Source organism: Ceratotherium simum, chromosome 13 (assembly GCF_057802395.1).
Source record: "Ceratotherium simum simum isolate JZ-2026a chromosome 13, ASM5780239v1, whole genome shotgun sequence".
In the NCBI taxonomy this organism is placed as follows: Eukaryota; Metazoa; Chordata; class Mammalia; order Perissodactyla; family Rhinocerotidae; genus Ceratotherium; species Ceratotherium simum.
This window is the reverse complement of record NC_141912.1, coordinates 31,172,087-31,199,428: the sequence shown is the minus strand read 5'-3', so window position 1 is coordinate 31,199,428 and position 27,342 is coordinate 31,172,087. Positions and strand designations below refer to the sequence as shown.

Below are 27,342 nucleotides of genomic sequence, written 5' to 3'. Positions count from 1 at the left end.
ATTTTATGCCGAAGGGCAGTGACTTCTTCGGTGTCCCTGCACACAAGCCTCAGCTGCGCGGCCCCTCCGGACCCCGAGGCTGCCAGCCCAGCGACGCCCTCCGTCTAAGGTAAAGGGGGACGAGGCGGTGGACAGAAGCGGAGAACCCCGGTCATTTCAATTTCACTACTTTGAAAAGCCGGGAGGTCGGATATAGAAATCGGGAGGCCGGGGTGTGCTGCCAGAGGCCACCTGTCTGCCTCTTCCGCGGTCCCAGCGCTGAATCTCCGGGAAGCCGGGTGCGGGTGCTCCAAGCGGAGAGCGGTTTCCAAACCCGTCGAACGCAGATCCGGTCCGCTCAGCACCCGGTGGAGCCTGCCCCGCCCAAACTATGGGGGGAGGGTAGATGGGGTCCTCAGGCACCGAGGGTCCCACCCGCTGCTCACATCCCGGTACGGTCCAGGCCTTTCCTTCTGATTGGGCTTCCGCGGCCCCAAGAGCTCGGCTCTGCGGGAGAACCCAGCCGGTCCCGCTCAATTCGGAGCCGCCTTCCGTGTCAGCCTGGGCTGCCTGAGTTTCAAGGCTTCCCCGGGTGGCAGCCCGGATTTGGAGCCAGAATTGAGTATCCGAGGTCCGAGGGAAGGGTTGTTGGTGCTGCAGCCTCGCTCTGCCGGAGAGAGAAGGAGCCGGAGCCCTGTTCTCGGAGCCCCGGGCCAGGCGCTTGCTGGACGCCCCCTGGGATCCTGGATCAGACAAAGCCTCGTGGGCTTTTAGCCTGCTGCTAACCGCAGAAACCAAGAGCTTTTTTAAAAAAATTTTTTATTGATATCATAATAGTTTATAACATTGTGAGATTCCAGTTGTACATTTTTATTTGTCAGTCACCATATAAATGCTCCCCTTCACCCCTTGTGCCCAGCCCCCAACCCCTTTCCCCCTGGTAACCATCAACCTGTTCTCTCTGTCCCTGTGTTGGTTTATATTCCACATATGAGTGAAGTCATACAGTGTTTGTCATTCAAAACCAAGAGTTTTATATCAAAGGAGGTGGTTTTAAAATGCTTAAGTTTTTGTGGTTTTGGCTGAGTGATTTAACTTCCGCCTGCTCTGCCTGGGCGGCCCCGGTTCCCGGGTTCCCGGGTTTGGGTCGGCCGGGATTCCAGGCCGCACCTACTCCACTCATCAGACATGCTGTGGAGGCATCCCACACACAAAAAGTAGAGGAGGATTCGTGCAGATGTGGGCTCGGGGCTAATCTTCCTCAAGCAAAAAAAGAGGAGGATTGGCAACGGATGTTAGCTCAGGGAGAATCTTCCTCACACATACACACACACACACACACACACACACACACAAAGTGGTTGAGGTTTTGCCACCTCTGCCGCGGGTTGTTGTGTCACCCAAAATTTTATGTTTTTTCGTACTGGGTTGTACTTAGACCACTCGGGCACGTTTTCGGACAAGAACACTTCGCGACCTCGAAGCCGGATTCCTCCGTTAGTCCCAGCTACTCAGCAAGGGGTCCGGTGCGCGCTCTCGAGAGGAGGCTGGACCCGATTGTCAGGAGCGGCTGCACCACAAGTTTCGCCCTGTCGGTGGGAGCAGTGCCCATGATGAACCTGAACCTGGTACGTGGATCTGGGGGTCTGGAGCGAGGAGGGGGAAAGCCCGGGTCCCAGAGCTTAGAAGAAGGAGCGACTGGGCTCGGCCCTCAGCACTTGGGGATGTGGAGGCAGGAAAACCTGAGCTGGGGTGGAAACTTTCTTTTTTCTCATCTTGAGGCCCTTTCAGACTAAGCTGGGTTCTTTCGTCTGTGAGCACAAGTGACTGACTGGGCTTCAGCTCGGGTCCTTGCGACTTTTTCTTTTTTTCGACTTTTTCTTTTTTCGACTTTTTTTTCCCGACTTTTTTTTTTCCGCTTCAGCTCGGGTCCTTGCGACTTTTGTGTTTTTCCGCTTCAGTTCGGGTCCTTGCGACTTTTTCTTTTTTTCGACTTTTTCTTTTTTCGACTTTTTTTTTTTCGCTTCAGCTCGGGTCCTTGCGACTTTTTCTTTTTCGACTTTTTCTTTTTCGACTTTTTCCCGACTTTTTTCGCGCTTCAGCTCGGGTCCTTGCGACTTTTGTGTTTTTCCGCTTCAGTTCGGGTCCTTGCGACTTTTTCTTTTTTTCGACTTTTTCTTTTTTCGACTTTTTTTCCCCGACTTTTTTTTTTTCGCTTCAGCTCGGGTCCTTGCGACTTTTGTGTTTTTCCGCTTCAGCTCGGGTCCTTGCGACTTTTTCTTTTTTTCGACTTTTTCTTTTCTCGACTTTTTTTTTCGCTTCAGCTCGAGTCCTTGCGACTTTTTTTTCCCCCCGACTTTTTTCTTTTTCCGCTTCAGCTCGGGTCCTTCCGACTTTTTTTTTTTTTTGTGAGGAGATCAGCCCTGTGCTAACATCCGCCAACCCTCCTCTTTTTTTTGCTGCGGAAGACGGCCCTGGGCTAACAGCCGTGGCCATCTTCCTCCACTTTATATGGGAGGCCACCACAGCAGGGCTTGCCAAGCAGTGCGTGGGTGCGAGCCCGGGATCCGAACCGGTGAACCCCGGGCAGCCACAGCGGAGCGCGCGCGCACTTAACCGCTTGTGCCACCGGGCCGGCCCGGGCCCCTTCCGGCTTTCACCTCTCGTTCTGGCAACCCCAAGTCTAGCGACAGGAGAGGAAACTGCGGGTGGGAGGGTGAGTCATGCGGGGTCGCAGGGCCGCGAACAGGACTTGAAAATGCAGGACTCAGGGCTGACTGGTGATTCTACCATACCCTAGCTTGTTTTTATTTTTGAAGTTTCCTTTCTTTTTCCATTATTTTCTTTTCCTTTTTTTTTCCTGAGGAAGATCAGCCCTGAGCTAACATCTGCCAATCCTTCTCTTTTTTTTGCTGAGGAAGACTGGCCCTGGGCTAACATCTGTGCCCATCTTCCTCCACTTTATATGGCACGCCGCCACAGCATGGCCTGACAAGTGGTACCTTGGTGCGTGCCGGGAATCCAAACTGGCAAAGCCGGGGCTGCCACAGCAGAGCGAGCGCACTTAATGCTTGCGCCACCAGGCCGGCCTATTTCCATTATTTTCAATTGTAAAATATAACATATATATATATATCAAGGTCCTTAAAACGTATAAGTAAACTTCACTTAGTAATTATACGGAACCCTCAAGGTCCATCTCCAAGTCAAGAGTTATAACCCCAGCCAGTGCTCAGGAAGTCCCCAGTGCCCCACCCCATCACAACCTTCTTGCTTGTCCCACCACCCTTCAGCATGCTTCCATCTTCTGGGATAACAATGTCTTGCATTTAGCTATGCTTTCCCATTGTGTTTGCACTCTCTTAGAAATGAGGAATAGCTCCCCAATTTTGATTGTTCCTTTCTGCCCACAGGAGATATCTCCCTCAGAGCTAAGAATCTCACTGCGCACCTCAAGCCCAGCGTCAGGGTCGTGGTGGACTGTGGTCACCGTGGGCGTCCTCGGAGCTGCCTCCATCTGGCTGTGCTGGGTGAGCTCCTCTTCTATCCTCTCTCTCTCTGGCTGGCAAAAATGTATCCACAAACAATTGCAGGACAACACTTTGATGAAATGGCGGAGGTGAGGTGTATAGGAAGTGGGGGGAGGCATTCCATTCAAGTGAATGAATTTAGAGGCCATTTGTCATATTGACCCTGGAACGGAGCCATGAGGGAGACTAGAGGATGCTGATGGGCTCAGGTCAAAAGGTGGGGGACTTCTCTTGCCTCTCTCCACATTACAGCAGCCTCAGTGCCCTTGCTTGCCCTGGGTGCTTGGAACCTCAGCCCCAGGACCAATCCTGTGCCGGTTCAGGGGAAAAGGCTTCAGGAACCCAGAGACTCCTTGGAATTCTGAATGAGGCTTGCTGCCTACTTCCCCCTCCATCAAGTTACCCGTTTCAAAACACCACCTCTCCCCTCTGCCTCCCCTCAACCATTCCTATCTATCCCCTTACTGGTAAATAACCACTTTCAAGCCTTTTAGCTTATGATTCTTTCTTTCTTTCTTCTTTCTTTCTCCCTTTCTTTCTCCCTTTCTTTCTCCCTTTCTCTCTTTCTTTTTCTCTCTCTTTCTCTTTCTCTCTCTCTCTTTTCCTTCCTTCCTTCCTTCCTCCCTTCCTTCCTTCCTTCCTTCTTTCCTTCCTTCCTTCCTTCCCTCCCTCCCTCGCTCTCTCTCCCCCCCCCCTTTTTCTTTCTTTCTTCAAGGAAAACTGGCTCTGAGCCAACATCTGTGCCAGTCTTCCTCTATTTTATATGTGGAATGCCACCATAGAATGGCTTGACTATCGGTGTGTAGGTCCACACCTGGGATCCGAACCCTCAAACCTCGGGCCGACAAAGCAGAGCATGTGAACTTAATCACCACGCCACCGGCTGGCCCCCAACTTACTTTTTGTTTTTTATCTCCATCTCTCTTGATAGCATACATTCGTGCTTCTTTTTATTTTTCACTTTTAGACATTATCTTTGACATTCCAACATCCCTTCCTTCCACAGTTTCTATCCCGCCCCTCAACAAATGCAGTCTCATCCTCCTAGTGTAGGTATATGGTCGTTTTGTCTGGACTGGGAGACAGAGTGACAATTCTTTACTTACGGGAATGTTACTCCTGCCTGAGCCACATGTTAAACTTCCTTAATTGTCCTTTTCATACATATTGATGTTTTCCAGGGGTTTAATAATTGCCTGATGTTTTCATTTTCTTACTTTCCATGATCTTCTAATTTTATAAATTTATCCCCCCAACTGTCCCCCAGTTCAGTGAATCCCTTCTCAATGCCTTCAAACTCATGATGGTTGTTGTCTAGGTCATTTTCTTGGTGAAGGCTCCCCTCTGCATTTCTACCCACCCAGGCCAGCCTGCCCCTGTCTGGGCCCACTGCCCAGCTGTCCTGTAGACGCCTCTCCCTGCCCTTCTTCCTGGTGACTCCCTTTCCCTTCTCATGGGTTGATGCCCTGGTTTCTCAGATCCCAAGTCTTCCTCTTTTTTAGTATATTCCTTTTTTTTCCTGGAGCACATCCCTCTACTTCCCAAAAAAGGGTTCACAGGAGGAAAATTTTAGATGCCTTCATGTCTGATTTTCTTCCTATTCTACAGGGATGGGTTCAGGAGTCGCGGTCACCCCCAGCAGGAACAACTGGGGTCACAGGAAGACTCCCACCAAGGAGCACAGATAACCATCTGATGCATGAAGAGTCTTCAACATCCCCATCCTGATTTTTTTTTTGTATAATGAAAAAGTTCTTCACTTGTTTTATTTTCATGCTGAACAGAATTACAAAAATAAAATGAAGTAAGTAATAACAATGAAAATAAAGAAAAACTCAGCATATAACAGGAAACTAAGAATTAGGGGAAGATCAGAAACCAAGAAAGTATACAGTAATAATATTAGTAAAACTTTTTTCTCTGTTGTGAAATTTTTGTTGTACGTTCTTGTTTGTCAGTCACCATGTAAATGCATCCCTTTACTTCTTTTGCCCACCCCCCAGCCTCTTCCCCCTGGTAACCACCAAATAGTTCTATCCATCCATGTGTTGGTTTATCTTCCACATATGAGTGAAATCATGCAGTGTTTGTCTTTCTCTTTCTGACTTATTTTGCTTAACATAATACCCTCCAGGTCCACCCATGTTGTTGCAAATGGGACGATTTTATCTTTTTTTATGGCTGAGTAGTATTTCATTGTATATATACACCACATCTTCTTTATCCACTTTATCCTTTGATAAAGGACCTATCCTGATTTCTTAAGCGAATGGCAGAATGATACCAGGGCCTGAGGTCTTTGATTCTTAGGGCCCGTGGACTGGGTGATCTTGGACAAGCATCCTCAGGACTCTGGGTCTCAGTTTCCTTCCTTGGGTAATGGGCTGATCAGATGGTCTTTCTCACAAACCTAAGGAAAAAATGTGGAGAGAAATACTTTGAAACCAGGGACAATGTTATTGTCTTAAAATACACTCCCAGAGACCACTCAATAAATTCTTAAAACATCTGACCTCTGCCTGCATTTCTGTTCCTTCCTGAATTATCAGAGGGGAAGAAAGAGGAGAGAGGCAGGGCAAATGGGGGTCAAGGCCAGGAGAACAGAAGGAGGGAAAGGCAGGTAAAAGAAGAGGAGGGAAGGGAAATGAGGAGGAAAGATAGTGTCACCGGGGAAGGACCCAGTGATTCTCAGTAGGTGTGTTGGAGGGGTGGGTTCTGGGAATATCTTCGAAACCATGTTTCGGTGTTCTCAAGCTAAGACTCCTCTACCTACTGGGAGACCCACACTGACGTGGTTAGAAGCCTACTAAAGTGGAACTGGGCACCTGCCTACTAAAGTGGAATGGGCACCTGATTCTCAGACTGGCACCATCACCCACCCCAGCTCTTTCTTCCCTCCCTTGCTCCCTGTCTCCCAGCTCCAGCCCCAACCCCAACCCCTGTCCTTCTCATCCTGCTCTTCTTCCCATCCTGCTCCACCAGATAGCCACTTTTTGGGCTCCTGTCATGACTGACAAAGCCTTGAGTGACTATAACACTCGTTTCCTCTTTACTCTCTTCTCTCGGGGTCCCCCCCACCATCCACCTCCCTCCTCTGTCCTGCAGCAGAGCCCAGGTGAGCCCGACACAGCCTTTGCGCTCTAGACACACCCTTTCAGCTCCAGGACTGGTCTGGTGGCGACTGCAGGACAGCTTTGCTCCAGATGGCCCCAGGGGCCCAACAACTCCCTGCACCCCTCTGCTGCACTCACTCACCTCCCCCGACAACGCTCTTCCTAGATTCCAGCTGCTACAGTCTGCTCCAGGTGTTATCAGTTCTTGATAGTGTTTGACCAAGCAGAGCGGCAGGGTGTGGGTGGCTGAATTCAAGGTGTCGGAGCCGGGATCCTCTGCTGGAACTTCTCTATTTTTCAAGAAGAGGAGAGACCCAGTTTTATTTATTTATTTATTTTTTATTTATTTTTTTCCCCCAAAGCCCCAGTAGATAGTTGTATGTCATAGCTGCACGTCCTTCTAGTTGCTGTACGTAGGACTCGGCCTCAGCATGGCCGGAGAAGTGGTGCGTCTGTGCGCGCCCAGGATCCGAACCTGGGCAGCCAGCAGCTGAGCACGAGCACTTAACTGCTAAGCCACCGGGCCGGCCCTAGACCCAGTTTTAAAGGAGAGCAGCTGGATAAGAACCCAGGAGGCTAGTTTCAGTTCGGGCACCGTCCTCCCTGGGACCAGCTAATTGACAAGCTGGTCTTGTTAGGGGATGGCAAAACAATTTAACTTGAATTTTTCATTGTATAATTCTCTCCAAAGCCATCCTCAGCCCCAGGCTTCTCTGGTTACAGAATGGCCTGGCCCTGCTCTGCCCAGTGTTAATTTGGGGAAGCTGAAAACTTCTTAAATGTGGCAGGTCCTGATGCCTTACCTGGTGGTGTTATCCAAACCCTTATTCCCAAGAGATTGAGGCACTGGTAATCATATCCTTCTCAGCTGGAGTTGCTGCAAATGTCTTTCATCGTCAAAATTGGGCACAGAGTACCAAGAGATGCCCACGTGGACCATCTGGGTTCTACACAGATTCCTACCCACCCTCATAGTGGAACAGCAGCTTCACCTCCCCTCTCATTAGAGTCAGTTACTCCTACCACTACTGGGTCTCCTCTTTTCTCCAAGGAGTCCAGAGTGCCCAGGCAGCAGCCACAGCTTGTATGGCTTTTAGTTCAGTGTGGCCCTCACTGTATCACTTGGCAAGTGGGGGCCATGACTTCTAATCCAGCCGAGCCCAGAATGAAGGAAGCAAGAAGCACCAATTCCCCCAGTGGGTTATTGTCTGTGATGGAAAATGGACCCACTCCTTCCATCCCTTGATTCCTGGACCCATGTACTCTTCCCACTGGGGACACAGCACCAGATAGAGGTCTCTGATTCAATAAATACCCCACATTATGAAAATTGACACCCCATCCTGAAAAGTGTTGCTTCTGGGCTGGTGCTTCTGTGGCACCATTACCAGATTATCCAAATGCTCTGTCAGGCCAGCAGCTTCAGATTGGTGCAGTGTGTGATACTGTCAGTGGATCCTATGGTAATGGGCCCACTTTCAGTTCTAGTTTGCTGTAAAGTGGGTCTCCTGGGCAGAGATATGTTGTATAAGATCAGACACTCTGTAAGCCCTTGGATAGTGGCAATTGGCTGAGGTTTTATGAACAGAAAACGCAAAAACTTCTACCCAGAACCAGTATCTATTTATATAAGAACGAATGGCTGGCTCTTTAAGGATTGAGGAAGCCCAATGTAGTCAACTTGCCATCAAGTAGCTGCTTTGTGTTCTCAGAGAATATTGCCATATTGTGGGCTCAGCATTAATCTCTGTTGCTGGCAGGTGAGATGTTCAACGTTGGCTCAAACTGAAAATGAAGTTAAGAAAACAATTCAGTTGACAAAAGCATCAAATACTTAGGAATAATTTTTTAAAATAATTTTAATGAATTAATTAATTTTTTTCCCCAAAGCCCCAGTAGATAGTTGTATGTCATAGCTGCACATCCTTCCAGTTGCTGCATGTGGGACGCGGTCTCAGCATGGCCGGAGAAGCGGTGCGTAGGCGCACGCCCGGGATCCGAACCCGGGCCGTCAGCAGCGGAGCGTGCGCACTTAACTGCCAAGCTGCAGGGCCAGCCCATGGAATAAATTTAAGTAAATGAGTGCAAGATGTATAGTGACAATTTGGAACAATGCTGAGAGAAATTAAATAAGATCTAAATAAATGGAGAGGCATTTAATGTTTTTGATTGGAAGCATCATATTGTCAAGATGACAATTGTCCCTAAATTGACCTATAAATAAAATCCCTATCTAAATCCCAGAAAGTGTTTTTGTAAAATTTGACACGCTGATGCTAAAATTTTTACTGGAATGCAAAAGACCTAAAATACCCAAAACAATTTTGAAGAAGGATAATGAAGTAGAAGGACTCATGCCATCCAGGTTCAAAATTTGCTGGAAAGGCACAGTAATCAAAACAGTGTTGTATTGGCACAAGGAGAGGCATATAAACCAATGAGACAGAATTGAGACTCTACAGATACATTCTTGCATTTATGGTTAATTCATTTTCAACAAAAGTGCCAAAGGAAAGTCTTTTCAACAAATGATGCTTGGATATTTGTATATCCACATAAAAAATATAAATTTTGACCCTTATCTCACATCAAACACAAAAATTAACTCAAAACGGATCATAGACCTAAATGTAAGGTCTAAAACTTTAAAATTAAACAAAGAGAAAGTAGGGGAAACTCTTCATGACCTTAGGCTGAGCAAACAGTTCTTAGATACCAAAGCCCAGTCCATTAAAGAAAAACAATTGATAACTGGAATTTATCAACATGAGAAAATGTCTAGTTCCAAAGATATTATGAAGCAAATAAAAAACAAACCACAGACTGGGATAAAATATTTCCAAGCCATATATTTGATAAGGATTTAGTATCCAGAATATATAAAAAACTCCCACACCTCAATAATAAGATGATAAACAGACCAACTAAAAACGGACCCAAGATTTGAATCACCATTTCACCAAAGAAGATATATGAATGCCTTGTATGCCCATGACAAGGTATTTTAACATCATTAGCCATCAGGAGGAAAATTAAAAACATAATAAGATACTACATTGAGATACAATTGTAGTATAGCTGTAATAAGAGGAGACATTATATAATAAAAAAAGCATTGCCAAGGATGTGGAGAAACTGAAACCCTCATACATTGCTGGTGGCAATGTAACATGGTAGAGTCACTTTGGAAAACAATTTGACAAGTCTCTTGAAACATTAAACATAAATTTAAAATAGATCCCAGCAATCCCACACCTGTGAATCTATCCCAGATGAATGAAAACACATGTTCACACAAAGACATATAAATGAATACTCGTAGCTTCATTATTTATAATAGCACCCAAACTGGGAAAAACCTAAATGTCTACTAACTGGTGGTGGGAGAAACTAACTTTGGTATATCCATACCATGGAACACTATTCAACAATGACAAGGAGCAAGCAATTGATACAGGCCATCACATGGATGAACCCCAAAAGCATTATGCTAAGTTAATGAAACAAGACACAAAAGATTACATGATATACAATTCCATTTATATGAAACATCTAGAAAGGGCAAAAATAGCAGATCAGTTGGTGGCTAGAACTGAGGATAGGAGTGGGGATTAACTATAATCAGGAACAAGGAAACTTTTTGGAGGAATGGAAATGTCCTAAAACTGAATTTTGGTGATAGTTGCACAACTCCATAAACTTACCAAAATCATTGAGTTGTATCTGTAATAAAGTGGGCAAGGAGTGGTGAAGATAAAGGAGATTTCGGTCAAAATGTTCCCTCTGAGGGGCCAGCCCCGTGGCTTAGCAGTTTAGTGTGAGCGCTCTGCTACTGGCGGCCCGGGTTCGGATCCTGGGCGCGCACAGGCTTACCGCTTGTCCGGCCATGCTGAGGTGGCGTCCCACACAGCAACTAGCAGAATGTGCAACTACGACATACAACTATCTACTGAGGCTTGGTGGGGGGAAAAGGAGGAAGATTGGCAATGGATGTTAGCTCAGGGCTGGTCTTCCTCAGCAAAAAGAGGAGGATTGGCATGGATGTTAGCTCAGGGCTGATCTTCCTCACGAAAAAAAAAAATTTCCCTCTGAGAAAGCAGGGTAACTGCAGTTTCTTATGCTTCCTGTCACTAAAAATAGCAGGTTTTCTAAGGATGGTGGTTGTAGTTGTGGTGGTAGAGGTTATAGTGATTCTGGACATAGAAATGAGTAGATAGAATCTTTGAAGATGTATAATCCTTAGAGTCCTAAGGGCACCATCACAACCTCTGTCCTCCCCAAGAGGACCCCTCCTGCTTCTCGGTGCAGTTTCCAGGATCCTGTAACTAGGTCGACCTGGGAGTTTTCAGGACTGTGGTCAATTTGCCGGATCCTGATCTTCTGTTTATTTAGAAGGGAATGGGGCAGCACGTAGAACCTAATCCATTCTTGGTCATCACATGGGGGACTTAGAGAACTACAGACCCCTAGACTTGTCCAGACCATTGAGAAGACCCAGTCTGAGTCCTTCACTTTTCAGAGGAGTGAACTGGGGTCTGGAACTGGTGAGTGCTTTAACCAAAACTAGGCAGAGAATTAGAGGCCGAGGGAAAACCAGAACCCAGAACTCCTCAATTCCAGGCCAGCATGCTGTCTGCTGCAGTGCATTCGAGTTTGTGGCAGTCAATAGAGAAATGTGGCTCAGAGTCCCTGACAGAAGGAGCAAGTGATTCTGAGGTGGATGGCTCTGGTGGAATTTGCATACTTTCAAGATCCAGAGCCCAGCTCCATCACTGGGGAATGGGAATGAAGGAGGCATAGGAGTATGGTTAAGAGCATGTGTGTGTGTTTCTGTCTCTCTACGTATATATGTGTCTCTTTGTGAGTGTGTGTGTGTGTAAGAGCAAACAAGCCCCTGCCCAGAAATCTAGATTGTGCTCCTGGTTTAAGAAGGTGGGGGAAGTGGACAAGAGGGGATGGGTTTGGAAGGCAGAAGTGAAGGAAAAAGAAAAGGTGGAGATCTGTCTCCTTACTCTATAGAGACTTGAGAGAAGGGACATCAGGAATCATGAAAGCTCAGAGCAGATCATACAGCCCAGGGAGCGAACAATGCATGTCCCTGGAGGGGTGCGCAGCATGAGCATGAGAGAAAAGGTCGGAAGGGGTCCCTCCACTCCAGTGTCCTTGGTGTCTTCCAAGCAAGAGCAAAGCTCTGCAGCCTCTGGACTCTTCTTTCAGTGCACTTACTCCCGGGGTCTGGGCTCAGCCCACGCTGGGCAGCATGGCACTGCTGCCCCATCTCAGTTCCTGGAGCACTGGGGTCACAGCTCACCTTGGGGTTGGGTATCCTTTCCTTCCAGAGGAATTTGGGGCATCCTATCGGATTCCCAGTTTTTACCTCAGGGGATACCCAGGGAGGATATCGTGAAGCCTTAGGAAGTTAGGACTTTCCTCTGAGAGGAACTAGAATGTCTGTAACTGTTCATCCTTCCTAGGATGTCAAAAGAGCCAGGAGTTTAAAGTTTTAGACCTTACATTTAGGTCTATGATCCATCTTGACTTAATTTTCATGTTTTGTGTTATCACTTCCATGATAATAATCTCTTACTCACATGTGTTTGCAACCGCTGTGATTAAAGAATTGCTTGCCAGGGTGACGTCAGCATCATGGTGGAGTGAGCTTCCCACATTGAACTCTCCCCCTCTAAGACACAACAAAAAGGACGTTCATATTCCAACAGAAGCTCTTCACACAACACAAGGTATGTCTGAGGCACCCAGTCAGCCATACACTTGATGACTGAGGTGCTGGAATCCCCAGAGTAGCTGGAAGGAGGTAAGAGGAGTTCCCTTCCTTCCCCAAGGACTGTGAGACTGAGACCATTGGGATCTCAGAGAGAGGGGGGAGGGGCTGCTCTCGGTGGGGAAAACCAGAGCTCTCCAAGACCCCTCACAGCTCGTGAGGAATCTCCCTACGGAGGGAGTGGAACTGTGGCGAGGGTACTTTCGACAAGTTAGCTCCTCAGGAGAGCAGAGAGCTGCAGCAAGGCTAGAGACCACTGAGTTCTGGCTGGTGAAAGTAAGCGCCCCTCCCCCACCCAGCCCGACCACCCGACCACCGGGGGCTTCACCACAGCTGTACCTCAGCTCCGCCCACCCCCAGAGGCAGCAGCCCCCAGGCGCCCTGACTCCACCAGCAGCAGCAGCAGCCCCCAGGTGCCTGGGCTCCACCAGCAGCAGGTTGTGTCCATGCCCCCACACAAGACGCTGAAGCAGCTCAGGTCCCACTGCGCCACAGCCCCAGCTGCCCCAGCTGCCCCAGCTCCACCATGCCACAGCCTCAGCTCCTTTGGTTCAACTGTGCCCCAGCCCCAGCTGCATCAGCTCAATGGGTCCCTGCCCCCAGACTCCAGCTGCTTTGGCTTGGCGGTGCTCAGGCTCCAGCTAACTTGGCACCAGCAACTTCAACCCAGCCACACTCCAGTTCCAGCTTCAGCCCAGCAGTGCTCCAGCTCCGGCTTCTTCAGTCCAGCTGTACTTCAGCTGAGGTCTTTGTCCTAGCTGCACTCCAGTCCCAGCTCTTCCCACAATCCAGCTCCAGCTGTTCCCACACTTCACCTCCAGCAGCCTCCTCTCAGCGGGACTTCAGATCAGCTGTGCTTCAGCTCAGCCGTGCCTCAGCTCAGCCAGATGCCAACCAGAGCATCTGCTGATCCAGGCAGGCCAGAATACACAGCTCTTGACCCCCACTCAGCAGGGCAAGAGGAAACTGCCACCATATATTTTCGCTATGAGGAAAAAGAAACCAGTACCGACAGGTGCTATGCAAAAATATATGAAATCTCCAGACCAAAAGGAAAATGACAAGTGCCCAGAAGTCAACCCCGAAAGCACAGAAATGTATAACCTTAATGACAGAGAATTCAAAATAGCCATCATAAAAAAGTTTAATGAAATAGAAGAAAACACAGATAGACAATTCAATGAAATCAGGAGTTTCTTCACAAAAGAGATTGAAACTGTAAAGAAAAACCAATCAGAAATCTTAGAGATGAAAAACACAATAGAGGAGATAAAGACATACCTGAAAGCCTTAAGCATCAGGGCTGACAATATGGAGGAAAGAATGAGCAACATTGAGGACAACAATGCAGAAATGCTCCAGATGGAGGAGGAAAGAGAACTAAGACTAAAAAGAAATGAAGAAACTCTCCGAGAAATATCTGACTCAATTAGGAAATCCAATATAAGAATTATAGGTATTCCAGAGGGAGAAGAGAGGGAAAAGGGAGCAGAGAACTTGTTCAAAGAAATAATATCTGAGAACTTCCCAAACCTGGAGAAGGAGCTGGAAATACCAGTGAATGAAATAAATAGATCTGCTAAATATATCAACACGAAAAGACCCTCTCCAAGGCATATAGTGGTAAAGCTGGCAAAGTCAATGACAAAGAAAAATATTAAGTGCAGCTAGACAAAAAATAATAACGTACAAAGGATTTCCTATCAGGCTCTCAGCTGATTTCTCAACAGAAACCTTACAGGCTAGGAGAGAGTGGAAGCGATATATTCAAAATTCTGAAGGCCAAATCTTTCAGCCAAGAATACTCTATCCAGTGAAAATATCCTTCAGATATGATGGAGAAATAATAACTATCCCAGATAAACAAAAGCTAAGGGAGTTCATTGCCACAAGACCGCCACTACAAGAAGTGCTCAAGAAGGTCCTCATGCCTGAGAAAAGAAAGAGAAAGGGGATTCAAAGTTTTGAACAAGGAGGAAAACAGGTTGACAAAACCAGAAAAATTGCAGCTCTCTATCAGAATAGATTAGGAAACACTTAATTATAAAACCAAAGATCAAGGGAAGGTAGGCACCACAAAGAAATATAACCTCATCATGTTAAACATAATCTCAAAACACAAGAAATAGGATGTGACAACAATAATTTAGAAGGGGAAGGGGAAAGGGATTGTATTGACTTAGCCTAAGGGAATAAGAGGCCATCAAAAAGTGGACTATCACATCCACAAGATTTTTTTATACAAACCTCATGGTAACCACTAACCAAATAATCAGAACAGAATCACACAGGATAAAGACAGAGAAAACTAAGAGAACTCCCATACAGAACTGCCAAACTGAATTGGTAGTCTGAAACACATCGGATGAGAAACAAAAGAAATGAAAAAGAACTGGAAAAAGAGCAATAAAATAGCTACAATAAGCCCTCATATATCAATAATTACCCTAAGTGTAAATGGACTGAACTCTCCAATCAAAAGACACAGAGTAGTGGGATGGATTGAAAAACAAGACCCAACAATACACTGCCTCCAGGAAACACACCTCAGCTCTAAAGACAAACACAGACTCAGAGTGAAAAGATGGAAGACAATACTCTAAGCTAATGGCAAACAAAAGAAAGCAGGTGCTGTCATACTTATCTCAGACAAAGTTGACTTCAAGATAAAACAGGTAATGAGAGACAAAGAGGGGCAACATATAATGATAAAAGGGACACTCCGCCAAGAAGACATATCACTTTTAAATATATATGCACCCAACACAGGAGAACCAAGGTACATAAAGCAACTATTAACAAACCTAAAAGGAGATATTAACAACAACACAATAATAGTAGGGGATCTTAGCACACCACTTTCATCAATGGATAGATCATCCAGACAGAAAATCAATAAGGAAATAATGGACTTAAATGAAAAACTTGATGAGATGGACTTAGTAAATATATATAGGAAACCCCATCCAAACACAGCAGATTACTCATTCTTCTCAAGCACATACGGAACATTCTTAAGAATAGACCATATGTTGGGAAACAAGGCATGCTTATATAAATTTAAGAAGATTGAAATCATAGAAAGCATCTTTTCTGACCATAATGCTGTGAAGCTAGAAATCAACTACAAGAAAAAACCTGGGAAAGTGACAAAGCTGTGGAGACTCAACAACATGCTACTAAACAACCAATGGATCACTGATGAAATTAAAGGAGAAATAAAATCATATCTGGAGACAAATGAAAATGAAAATACACCATATCAACTCATATGGGATGCAGCAGAAGCAGTCCTGAGAGGGAAACTCATGGCAATACAGGCCCACCTTAACAAATGAGAAAAAGCCCAAATAAGCAACCTCGAACTACGCCTAAGAGAATTAGAAAAAGAAGAACAAACAAAGCCTAAAGTCAGCAGAAGGAGGGAAATAATAAAAATCAGAGCAGAAATAAATGAAATCGAAAAAAAAAAAGTAGAAAGGATCAACGAAACAAAGAGCTGGTCGTTTGAGAAGATAAACAAATTGACAAACCCTTAGCCAGACTCACCAAGAAAAAAAGAGAGAAGCCTCAAATAAATAAAATTAGAAGTGAAAAAGGAGAAATTACAACAGATGCCACAGAAATACAAAAGATTATAAGAGAATACTATTAAAAACTATATGCCAACAAACTGGACAAACTAGAAGAAGTTGATAAATTCTTAGACTCATACAACCTCCCAAAAGTGAATCGAGAAGAAATAGAGAACCTGAATAGACCAATCACAAGTAAGGAGATTGAAACAGTAATCAAACACCTTCCCCCCCCCCCCAAAAAAAAAGTCCAGGACCAGATGGCTTCTCTGGAGCATTTTACCAAACATTCAAAGAAGATTTAATACCTATCCTTCTCAAACTATTCCAAAAAATAGAGGAAGGTGGAACACTTCCCCACACATTCTATGAGGCCAACATCACTCTGATACAAAAGCCAGACAAGAACAACACAAAGAAGGAAAACTACACACCAGTATTCCTGATGAACATAGATGCAAAAATCCTCAACAAAATATTGGCAAATCGAATACGGCAATACAATAAAAAGATCATACACCATGATCAAGTGGGATTTATACCAGGGACACAGGGATGGTTCAACATCTGCAAATCAATCAATGTGATACACCACATTAACAAAATGAGAAGTAAAAACCATATGATCATCTCAATAGATGCAGAGAAAGCATTTGACAAGATCCAACATCCATTTATGATAAAAACTCTCAACAAAATAGGTATAGAAGGAAAGTACCTTAACATAATAAAGGCCGTATATGACAAACCCACAGCCAACATCATACACAACAGGGAAAAACTGAAAGCCATCTCTCTGAAAACAGGAACAAGACAGAGGTGCCCACTCTCACCACTCTTATTCAACACAGTACAGGAGGTTCTGGCCAGAGAAATTAGGCAAGAAAAAGGAATCAAAGGAATCCAAACAGGCAACAAGGCAGTGAAACTCTCGCTGTTTGCAGATGACATGATCTTATATGTAGAAAACCCTAAAGAATCCCTTGGAAAACTATTAGAAATAATCAACAACTACAGCAAAGTTGCAGGGTACAAAATCAATTTACAGAAATCAGTTGCATTTCTATATACCAACAACGAACTAACAGAAAGAGAACTCAAGAAGACAATCCCATTTACTATTGCAACAAAAAGAAGAAAATATCTAGGAATAAATTTAACCAAGGAAGTGAAAGACCTATACAATGAAAACTATAAGACATTATTGAGTGAAATCAATGATGACACAAAGAAATGGAAAAATATCCCATGCACTTGGATTGGAAGAATAAACATAGTTTAAATGTCCATACTACCTAAAGCAATCTACAGATTCAATGCAATCCCAATCAGAATCCCAAGGACATTCTTTATGGAAATAGAACAAAGAATACTAAAATTCATATGGGGCAACAAAAGACCCCGAATAGCTAAAGCAATCCTGAGAAAAAGGAACAAAGCTGGAGGCATCACAATCCCTGACTTCAAAACATACTACAAAGTGATAGTAATTAAAACAGCATGGTACTGGTACAAAAACAGACACATGGATCAATGGAACAAAATTGAAAGCCCAGAAATAAAACCTCACATCTACGGGCACATAATCTTTGACAAAGGAGCTAAGAACACACGATGGAGAAAGGAAAGTCTCTCCAATAAATGGTGCTGGGAAAACTGGACAGCCACTTGCAAAAGAATGAAAGTAGACCATCTTCTTTCGCCATACACAAAAATTAACTCAAAATGGATCAAAGACCTGAAGGTGAGACCTGAAACTATAAAACTCCTGGAGGAAAATATAGGTAGTACACTATTCATCATCGGCCATAAAGGGATCTTTTCGAATTCCATGTCCACTCAGACAAGGGAAACCAAAGAAAAAATAAGCAAGTGGGACTTCATCAGATTAAAGAGCTTCTACAAGGCAAGTGAAACCAGGATCAAAATGAACAGGCAACCCGCCAGCTGGGAAAAAATATTTGCAAACCATATAGCCGACAAGGGATTAATCTCCATAATATATAAAGAACTCACACAACTGAACAACAAACAAACAAACAACCCGATCAGGAAATGGGCAGAGGAAATGAACAGACACTTCTCCAAAGAAGATATACAGATGGCTAATAAGCACATGAAAAGATGCTAAACATCAATAATCATCAGGGAAATGCAAATCAAAACCATGCTAAGATATCATCTTACACCTATAAGAATGGCTATAATCACCAAGAAAAAAACAACAAATGCTGGAGAGGCTATGGAGAAATGAGAACCCTAATCCACTGCTGGTGGGAGTGCAAACTGGTGCAGCCTCTATGGAAAACAGTATGGAGATTCCTAAAAAAATTAAGAATAGAAATACCTTATGATCCAGCTATACCACTACTGGACAACTAGCCAACAAACCTGAAATCAACAATCCAAAGAGGCTTATGCACCCCTATGTTCATCGCAGCATTATTCACTATAGCCAAGATGTGGAAGCAACCCAAGTGTCCCTCGACTGATGATTGGATCAAGAAGATGTGGTATATATACACCATAGAATACTACTCAGCCATAAAAAAGACAAAATCCTCCCATTTGCAACAACATGGATGGACCTGGAGGGTATTATGTTAAGCGAAATAAGCCAGAAAGAGAAAGGCAAACACTGGATGATTTCACTCATATGTGGAAGATAAATGAACACACAGACAGCTGGAACTGTTTGGTGGTTACCAGGGGCAAGGGGGATGGGGGGTGAGCACAAGGAGTGGAGGGATACATTTAGAGGGTGACTGGACAAACAATAATGTACAACAAAAATTTCACACACACACACACACAAAAGAATTGCTTCCCAATTCTGGTCCCTTCTTCCCTTCTCAGGTCATGTCACCCTCAGGGCTGATGCTGTCTCTACCCTGGGAACCACAGATCTTGGTGGCTTCTGGTCCCTGTGGGAATTCTTGGAGCTGAATCTGTCTGGTCCAGCCACTGAGCTCTTCTTGTCTGCTCACACCCGGTCTGTTACGAACATTACAGGTTTTTGTGTGAACTTGTTTTCATTTCTCTGGGATAAATGCCCAAGAGTGAACTCCACGTTTAGTTTTGTTAAAAAACTGCCCTACTCTTTCCAGAGTGGGTGTACCATTTGACATTCCCACCTGCAATGAATGAATCGTTTTTCTGCATTCTCACCAGCATTTGGTGGTATCACTATTTCCTATTTTATCCATTCTGATTTTGGTTTTAATTTGCATTTCCCTAATGGCCAATGAGGTTGAACATCTTTTCATGTCTTTGTTAGCCATCCGCATATCTCCTTTAATGAAACGTCTGTTCACGTCTCTTGTCCATTTTCCTATTGTGTTGTTTGATTATTTTAACTGATGAATTGTAGATTTCTCTATGAAGTCAAAACACAAGTCCTTTGTGGGATCTGTGTTTGCGGTGGTAAACTTTTGAGGTCATGAATATCTGATTTTCTTCCTCTCTTTCAAGGATAGATTCTGGAGTCCGGAAAAGCCGAGTCTTTGGAGCAGCCTGCCAGGCCCAGGAGACCCCACCCAGGGCGAGCGCAGGGGAGAGTCAGCGCCATTCTAGTCCTAATTTCCCGTAAGCAGGCCGCGAAATATGAAGTCCTGGCTGGGGACTCCTCTGACTCTTCCGGCGCCTGGAAGACCCGCTCCATCCCTGAGAAGCCTGGATTCTAGTGCAGCTGGAGGATCGCGTGTCCTGGGGCCCGCCTCCTCGGTGCGGCCTCACTCTCCTTCCCGGGCGCGGGAAGAGGGATGATCAGATCCTCCCTCGTGGCTGCGGCGGGGAAAGCCCTCGGGGAAAGTGCTCTGTAACCGGAGAGCGCGACGCAAACGTTAAGACCCTGTTGGCGCCTCCTGGGATGTCTCCAGAAACCGCGACCGAAATGGCCCCCATTTCCATCTCTACCTCTCTACCCGAATCGCGGAATCGCCGGGGGAAGGACGGTTGAGTCGGGGTTGCAGCACGAGGGGCAAGAGAGGGAGGAGAAGGGGGCATAATTGGAAGAATGAGGAGAAGGATGAACACGGCGGGGAAGGAGCCGGCGACTGCAGCGCCGGGCCTGGACTCACTCCCGGAGCCCACACGTGGCGGGTCTCACCCGGGCGCCCCCGTCCCGCGCCCGCTGCCCGACTCCGCGTCTAAGTTGTTAGAAACCGAATAAAACGCACCCCGCACCTGGTTTCCAGCCCAGCGCACCCCTACCCCCTTTAAACACTTTCTAGGTCGCCTGTACCCCGCCCCCATCCCTCCTTTTCATCCTAGTTGGACTGGGCAGCCTCTTCTTTAGCTCCGTTCTTGGCTCCTAAAGCCGCCAGTCACTAAGTCACTCGTCGCCTTTTCACACCGGAGTCTGAGGTTCCCATCTCTGCTCGTCACCGTTCTCCGCTCCCGCCTCGCGGGGCGGTTCCGCGGCGGAATCCGCGGCCTCGAGGAGCTCCCGGATGGGGCTTGGCTGCCCTGCTGCTGCTCGGGGAAGGCTTTTCCGCTCCCGACAGGCTTGGGGGGACTTGCAGGCGGCCCGCTGAGCCTCGCCAGTCCCTAATGAGTCACCTCCTGAGCACACTTCGGCCCCAGGACGGGGTTGTCTTGGGGTCCCTTGATCAGCCTCGGGGCCCGGATCTTCAGCTGGAGGTCGTTATCTGGAGAGCGGAGGGGACACCAGGCCCTGAGGGAGGCGTCACACGAAAGCCAGGAGGCTCGTCGTCTTCGGGCGACTAGTTCCCTGGGGGCGGTGTATTGGCACGTTGACACGTTGACCTCGGTAGGGCCCAGGCCAGGGAAGGTGTCTTTTTCTTTACAATTCTCTCCAAAGACATGGTCAGCCCTCAACTTCTTGGCTGGCCGGGGACGGTCTTCCCGGCGCCGCGTCCATCAGAGGAAGTTGACAGCCTCCTGGGCTCCGCCGTTCCCAGAAGCAAGCGGCGGAGACCCATCTCTGGCAGAGCTGCCGACACGCGGCAGTCAGATACGGATTAAAAACAAAACAAAACAAAAAACCCTGCTCCTCCAATTTCACAATCACAACATTTATAACTCGTCTCTCAGCAACTGATGGAACTAAACCAATCATCAGTAAAGAGAGAAACTGGAAAGGAGCTACCAACCATCTTGATCTAACTGTCATTTATAGACAATGACATCCAGCAATTGAAGAATAAACCTTTTCAAGGGCAGGAGGTAGATAAAGAAGAAACATCTTAATAAATGTAAAAGGATAAAAATCGTACAGAGTATATTTTCTGAGCATAATGTAATTAAATTAGAAATTAATACCAACTGGATATAGTATAGGAAGCCGCGAACATCTGTAAATTAATGCATTTCTATATAATTCATGGGTCAAAGACAAAATCACAAGAGAAGTACAAAAATATTTAGAATTGAGTAATAACAATAATACAACATACGAAAATTTGTGGAAAGCAGCTAAAGGAGTACTTGGAGGGAAACTTAAAGCTTTAAGTGTTTGGGTTAGAAAAGAAGAAAGATCTGAAATCAGTGATGTAAGTTACACCTTAAGAAACTAGAAAAAGAAGAGCAAGAAAAAAGTAAGTTAAAGGAAGGAAATAAGAAAGAGAAGAAATCAACTAAGTAGAAAACAGGCAGCAACAGAGAAAATTAACAAAGGCAAAACTTTGTTAACTTGACAAACCTCTAGGGAGACTAATTAAGAAGAAAAGAGAACAAAAATCACTGTATTAGGAAAGAAAAGGGATTACTACCACAGATCCTACAGAGGTTAAAAGGATAGTGAGAGAATACTATGAACAACTTGATGTCAACTTAGATGAAATGGACAAATTTATTCTGTTAAAGTTAAACTTAACAAATTAAAACTTAAAACTTAGCAAAATTGAAAAAAGAAAGAAAAATTTATGGACAATTATCATTCAAGACTTCAGACAAAAATCCTTTAACAAAACAAGCTAATAGGATACAAGGTTAATACACAGAAATACCCACCACGTATATTATATATAAGCCACAAATAATTGGAAATAAAATTTAAATATCATTCCAAGTACATTAGTGCCAAAAAACATCAAATTGTTCAGAACAAATCTTACAAGCAATGTCTAAGACCTCTGAAAACCAAGATACTGAAAACCAAGAAACACTGCTGAGAGGGACTAAAGAAGGCATGAATAAATCGACCCCTTTTCTTGGATAGTGAGACTCAACATTGTTATGATGACAATTGTCCACAAATTGATCTATAGTTTCAACAGAACCCTAGAGGCTTTTAGTGGAAATTGATGAGCTGATTTTAAAAATTTATATGAAAACATCCAAGACGTAGAATAACCAAAACAATTTTTAAAAAGATGAACAAAGAGAACTTATTTTCAGCTTAAAAAGTTGAGATAATTTGTCCTGATATGAACAGTTACACTTGCAAAATTTCTGTTGATTTTCTGCCCATTATTCACTCAACAGAGGCACATGTAACCACTTTGGGACTAGACAGGAGAATTGGGGAGGGAAACTAGAAAATCAAACTCTGGCTTCCTTCACAGGGGCCTCGGAGGAAACGCTATTTTAGAGCAGGTTCTAGGCTGGAGGTGAGACTCACAGAAGCCTCAGCGAGAGGAAGGGGAGCTCTGGTTCCATCCTAGGTAAAGGCGGGGTCACACTGAGCAGCAGGCCTTGGGAAGAGGTTTAGGGCAAAGTCTGAGAGAAAGAAACGCAGACAAAGCTCCTCTTCAAGGTCAGGTTCAAAGGGAAACTTCCCTTCAATTATTTCTCACATCTTTTTTCCTACCTTCTCTCCCCCAAGCCTTGTGGTCCCTAAATGTCACAGAAAGCGGTGGCCTTGGGCCAGGGTAAAGTCAAGTGTTTAAAGACCAGGACAAATTTTTTTAATGTGTGTGAGGAAGATCAGCCCTGAGCTAACATCCATGCTAATCCTCCTGTTTTTTTTTTTTGCTGAGGAAGACTGGCTCTGCGCTAACATCTGTTGCCAATCCTCCTCCTTTTTTTTTTTTTTCCCAAAGCCCCAGTAGATAGTTGTATGTCATAGTTGCACATCCTTCTAGTTGCTCTATGTGGGACCCGGCCTCAGCATGGCCGGAGAAGCGGTGTGGCGGTGCGCGCCGCGATCTGAACCCCGGCGCCAGTAGCAGAGCGCACGCACTTAACCGCTAAACCACGGGCCGCCCCGAGACCGGGACAAATTCAACTTCCTCCAAAGCACCCCTTAAACTGCCAGGAGGGTTACCTGATGGATGACGTGCGCTCTCTCGTCCTTAGGCACAGTGCTGTGGACACAGCCCCAGCCAAAGAGGAGGTCCAGGGAGGCTGCCCCTCGTACCTGCATGAACCAGGTCTCCTTCCAGTTCTCCAGGGATCTATGTAGCGATTCCAAGAACGTGCCCTCCAGGTAGGTCTGGAAGCGCTCCGCCCACCAGGTTGCTTTCCACTCTCCAGTCCTGCCTCTGCTCCGGAGCGCGGGTCCCTGTTCTGGAAGATGTAATCTGGGCAGTGGTAGACAGGCAGCTCATACCCAAGCACAGGCTCGGATTCCCGGGCACCTGCAGCTGAACTCAGGCAGGAGGTGGGAGACCCTGGCCCCTGCCCGCGGGGATCCCAGCTCCAAGACGGTAATTAGCCAGAGCAGCTGTTAGCTACCAGGTGTGTTCTCCCCTCAGGTATGAGGGGCCTGTCGGGTCCCAGAAGCTACACGCGCCCGGGAGACGGAGGGCCCCGTTGTCCACGCAGTTGTCTTCCAAGCATCCGGGCTCTGCCAGTCCCGAGCCGAAAGGTGCCAAACACCTCAAGAAGGGGGACCCTGGGGGCGGGAAAGGGGGCGATGATTCAGCCCGATCCACCTCCAGGCTGCGCCACGCCCGCAGCTTCCTCGTGTGTGTGTGTGTGTGTGTGTGTGTGTGTGTGTGTGTGTGTGTGTTGAGGGGGGTAGTGAAGGTGAGGAGAGCTGGAGGTGGAAGGAAAGTGAGCAAGGGGGAAGGAAGAAGAGATCCAAAGGGACGTTCCTCTCCTCCCTCCTCAAAGGCAGTTTCACTCCAGATGCCACATTTACTCGCCTCGGTATCCGTCAGGACCAGCATCCCCGAGAGGAGCAGGTGGAGGTTTTGGGCCACGGTGACCTGGTGCCTCTGGACCTCTTGGAGTTGAGGGAGCACTCTGGGTACTTTCCGGCTCCTCTGTGAAAATGAACTTCCTCTAATTGGCTACGCTAGAAAGGGTACCCAACAGAAACAGCAATTGGCGAGTGTCATAGGTCTCCAGGCAGAATAACCTGAAAGGGGTTGAAATTGAAAAGTGAAACTTCTGAAAAAGCCCTGTGTAGATGGGGATTCTCGGGTGCTCCCTCCCACTATTTCAGCCCACTGCACCACCTTAGTTGTCTTCTGCATCCCAGACATTGCTCTCAATGCTGGAGATCCTGAGATCCAAAACTGGAGTCCTTTAGACCTTTCCTTAAGCCCTCCCCTCTGCCACACAGGGCACTCTTGCCTGCTGTCTCCCCAGTTCCTAGAAGAGAGAGTGACACTAGCTTGTCTCTCAGCCCACTTTCCTTCTTCTTCCTTTTCTAGAATCCCTTACCCTGTGCTGGGCAGAAAACAGGGCTCAGAGAAGCTTTTAACTGAGACTTCTCTCCAGAGTCTTTCATATTCCCCTGTGCACTGTGCTTCTAGAAAGAATCTTTCCCCCACAGAGCTCGAGGACAGACAATAAGCATCCTTGGAAAATGGAAGGTGGTGGGATGGAGGCTTCCTCCTTAATCTTGGGGACAACTAATGGCCGAAGGCATTGGATAGTGGTTCACTTACAGATAGTTTTTGTTGTTGTTTATTAATTTCCATTTTGATAATTACACCCCCCAAAGAGCCAGGAGCCCAAGGTAATTTCCATGAGATGGATTATTGCCCACTTCTCATATGTCAAAGTATCTTTTAGTTGGCCTCACAAAGCACAATGTAATGTACCTGAGGTCACTTTCTCAAAGAATAACATCTGTGTGACCTTGAAACTGAAGTAAATCACAATTGTTCTTATGTCATATCCATGGATCACAAGCCAAAGTGGATCATAGACCAATCAATATGGACAGTCCCTCAGGAAACAATTTATTCACAAAGTTTAACAAGAAGTGTATACAAATATTAACCAAAGCATGTTTCTATCTATGGTGCAAACATTCAAAAATTCCCTGACTTGTTCCAATTCATTGTCTTTACAGATATGTGTTTTTATAATAGGTTTATTGAGATATAATTCACATACCATGCAAGTCATCTATCTAAAGTGTACAATACAATGATTTTTAGTATGTTCACAGAGTTTTGCAACCATCATCACCATCAAATTTAGAACACTTGCATCACCCCAAAAGAAACTCTGTACCCATTAGCAGTTGCTCCTCCCTCCCATTTACCCCGAAATCTCCCAGCCCTGGGTAACTATTAGTCTATTTTCTGTCTCTATGGGTTTGCCTATTTGGGATATTTCATATAAATCATGCAATGCGTGGTCTTTTCTGATTGGCGTCTTTCACTTAGCATAGTGTTTTCAAGGTTCATCCATGTTGCAGCATGTATCAGTACTTCATTTCTTTATTTTGCCAAATAATATTCCATTGTATGGATTTACCCCATTTTATCTATGCATAAATCAGTTGATGATTTTCACCTTCTGGCTATTAGGATGCTATGAATATTTGTGCACAACTTTTTGTTTGGTCATATGTGTTCAGTCTCTCAGGTATATACATACCTAGGAGTGGAATTGCTTGGTCATATTACTTTATGTTTAAACTTTTTTGTTTTTTGTGAGGAAGGTTGGCCCTGAGCTGACATCCGGGCCAATCTTCCTCTACTTTGTATATGGGATGCCGCTACAGCATGGCTTGATGAGTGGTGTGTATGTCCGCATACCTCATGCAAACCTGTAAACCCAGGGCCGCAGAAGCAGAATGTGTGAACTTAACCACTATGCCACTGGGCCGGCCCCTAAACTTTTTTTTTTTTTTAATAATCCTTTTTGTTCCCAATTTTTTTACTGTGGTAAAATACACAACATAAAATTTACCATTTTAACCAATTTTAAGTGAACAGTTCAGTAGTATTAAATACATTCATAATGTTGTGCAACCATCACCACCATCCATCTCCATTACTCTTTTCATCTTGTAAAACTGAAACTCTTTACCCATTAGACAATAACTCCTCATCCCCCCCTATCCCCAGTCCCTGGCAGCTACCTGTCTACCTTCTATGATCTTTGACTACTCTAAGTACCTCATATAAGTGGAGTCATAGAATATTTGTCTTTTTGTGACTGCCTTATTCATCATCACCCAAAACTAGAAACGCCCAAGATGTCCTCCAGTAGATGAATGGACAAAACAAACTGTGGTCTATATCCATACCGTTAAGTGGAAGACCATTAAGTGATCAAAAGGAATGAACTATTAGTCCATGTGACAACATGGATGAATGTTAAGTGCATATTGCCAAGTGAAAGAAGCCAGTCTGAGAAGGCTATATGTTGTATGATTCCATTAATGTGACGTTCTCAAAAAAGCAAAACTATAGAGACGGAAAAAAGATCAGTGACAGCCAGGGTTTGGGAAGGGGGAGGGTTGACTAGGTGAAGCACAGGGAATTTTAGGATTGTGAAACTATCCTGCGTGGTACCATAGGGATGGATACACAAAACTACCCGTGTATGAAAACCATAGCACATTACAGTAGGAAGGGTGGCTCTTAACGTATGCAAATTTTAAAAATCAACCAGGAGGGTGGGGGATCCCTGGATGGAATACAGCCTGTGACAAAAGCGTCTAACTCTATTCCAAATGTCTGATCTAACCTCACTGAAGGTGGTGGGGAAAGAGGTAATGTCTGAGTAACTTTGGGAATAAATGGAAACTCTGAGACTAAAGACAAAAGGAACTGTACATAACACTGTTTTCTAGTCGGTAAAGTTGTTTTTCTTGGGAGTGCAGGTTAACGAATTAGCTGTGTATGTATACTGGGATTGACAATAAGGAAAAGGATGGTGGCTAGTAGGAGCCAAGATTCTTACTGTTGATATGGGAGGTTACAGAAAAACAAGGGTGGAAAAGCTTCAGTGAATCGCATGGCACTGGGTTGGAGTTGGAGACATCAGTTGAAATTATGTTTAGTTTAATATATACACGTGTATGCATGCATTATATACACATATAGTAATAATTTTAGATGTGTGTGCATACATGGATTAATATATACACATATAGTTACCAGTTTTACCCACTGACAAAGCCTGAAGCAATGAGACCCAAATAGCAACAAGCAAACCCAGTGCCCAGAACTTGATTTCTAATACTACTCTCTAATAAAAGGAGTCCA

General features: G+C 45.3%; 1 long non-coding RNA gene across 2 annotated transcripts; it reads right to left on the bottom strand.

Annotated features, from left to right (window-relative positions):
- Positions 1 to 5,532: 5,532 nt before the first annotated feature.
- On the bottom strand, positions 5,533 to 24,142 carry LOC147915646 (uncharacterized). 2 transcript variants are annotated; one of them, XR_015554068.1, is made up of 6 exons: positions 24,031 to 24,142; positions 23,301 to 23,777; positions 12,214 to 12,305; positions 8,308 to 8,407; positions 6,765 to 6,912; positions 5,533 to 5,919 (listed from the first exon to the last, which is right to left on the bottom strand). It is a non-coding gene; the product is annotated as an uncharacterized LOC147915646 (long non-coding RNA). The 2 variants fall into 2 exon arrangements; XR_015554069.1 differs by lacking the exon at positions 12,214 to 12,305.
- Between the last annotated feature and the right edge of the window lie 3,200 nt (positions 24,143 to 27,342).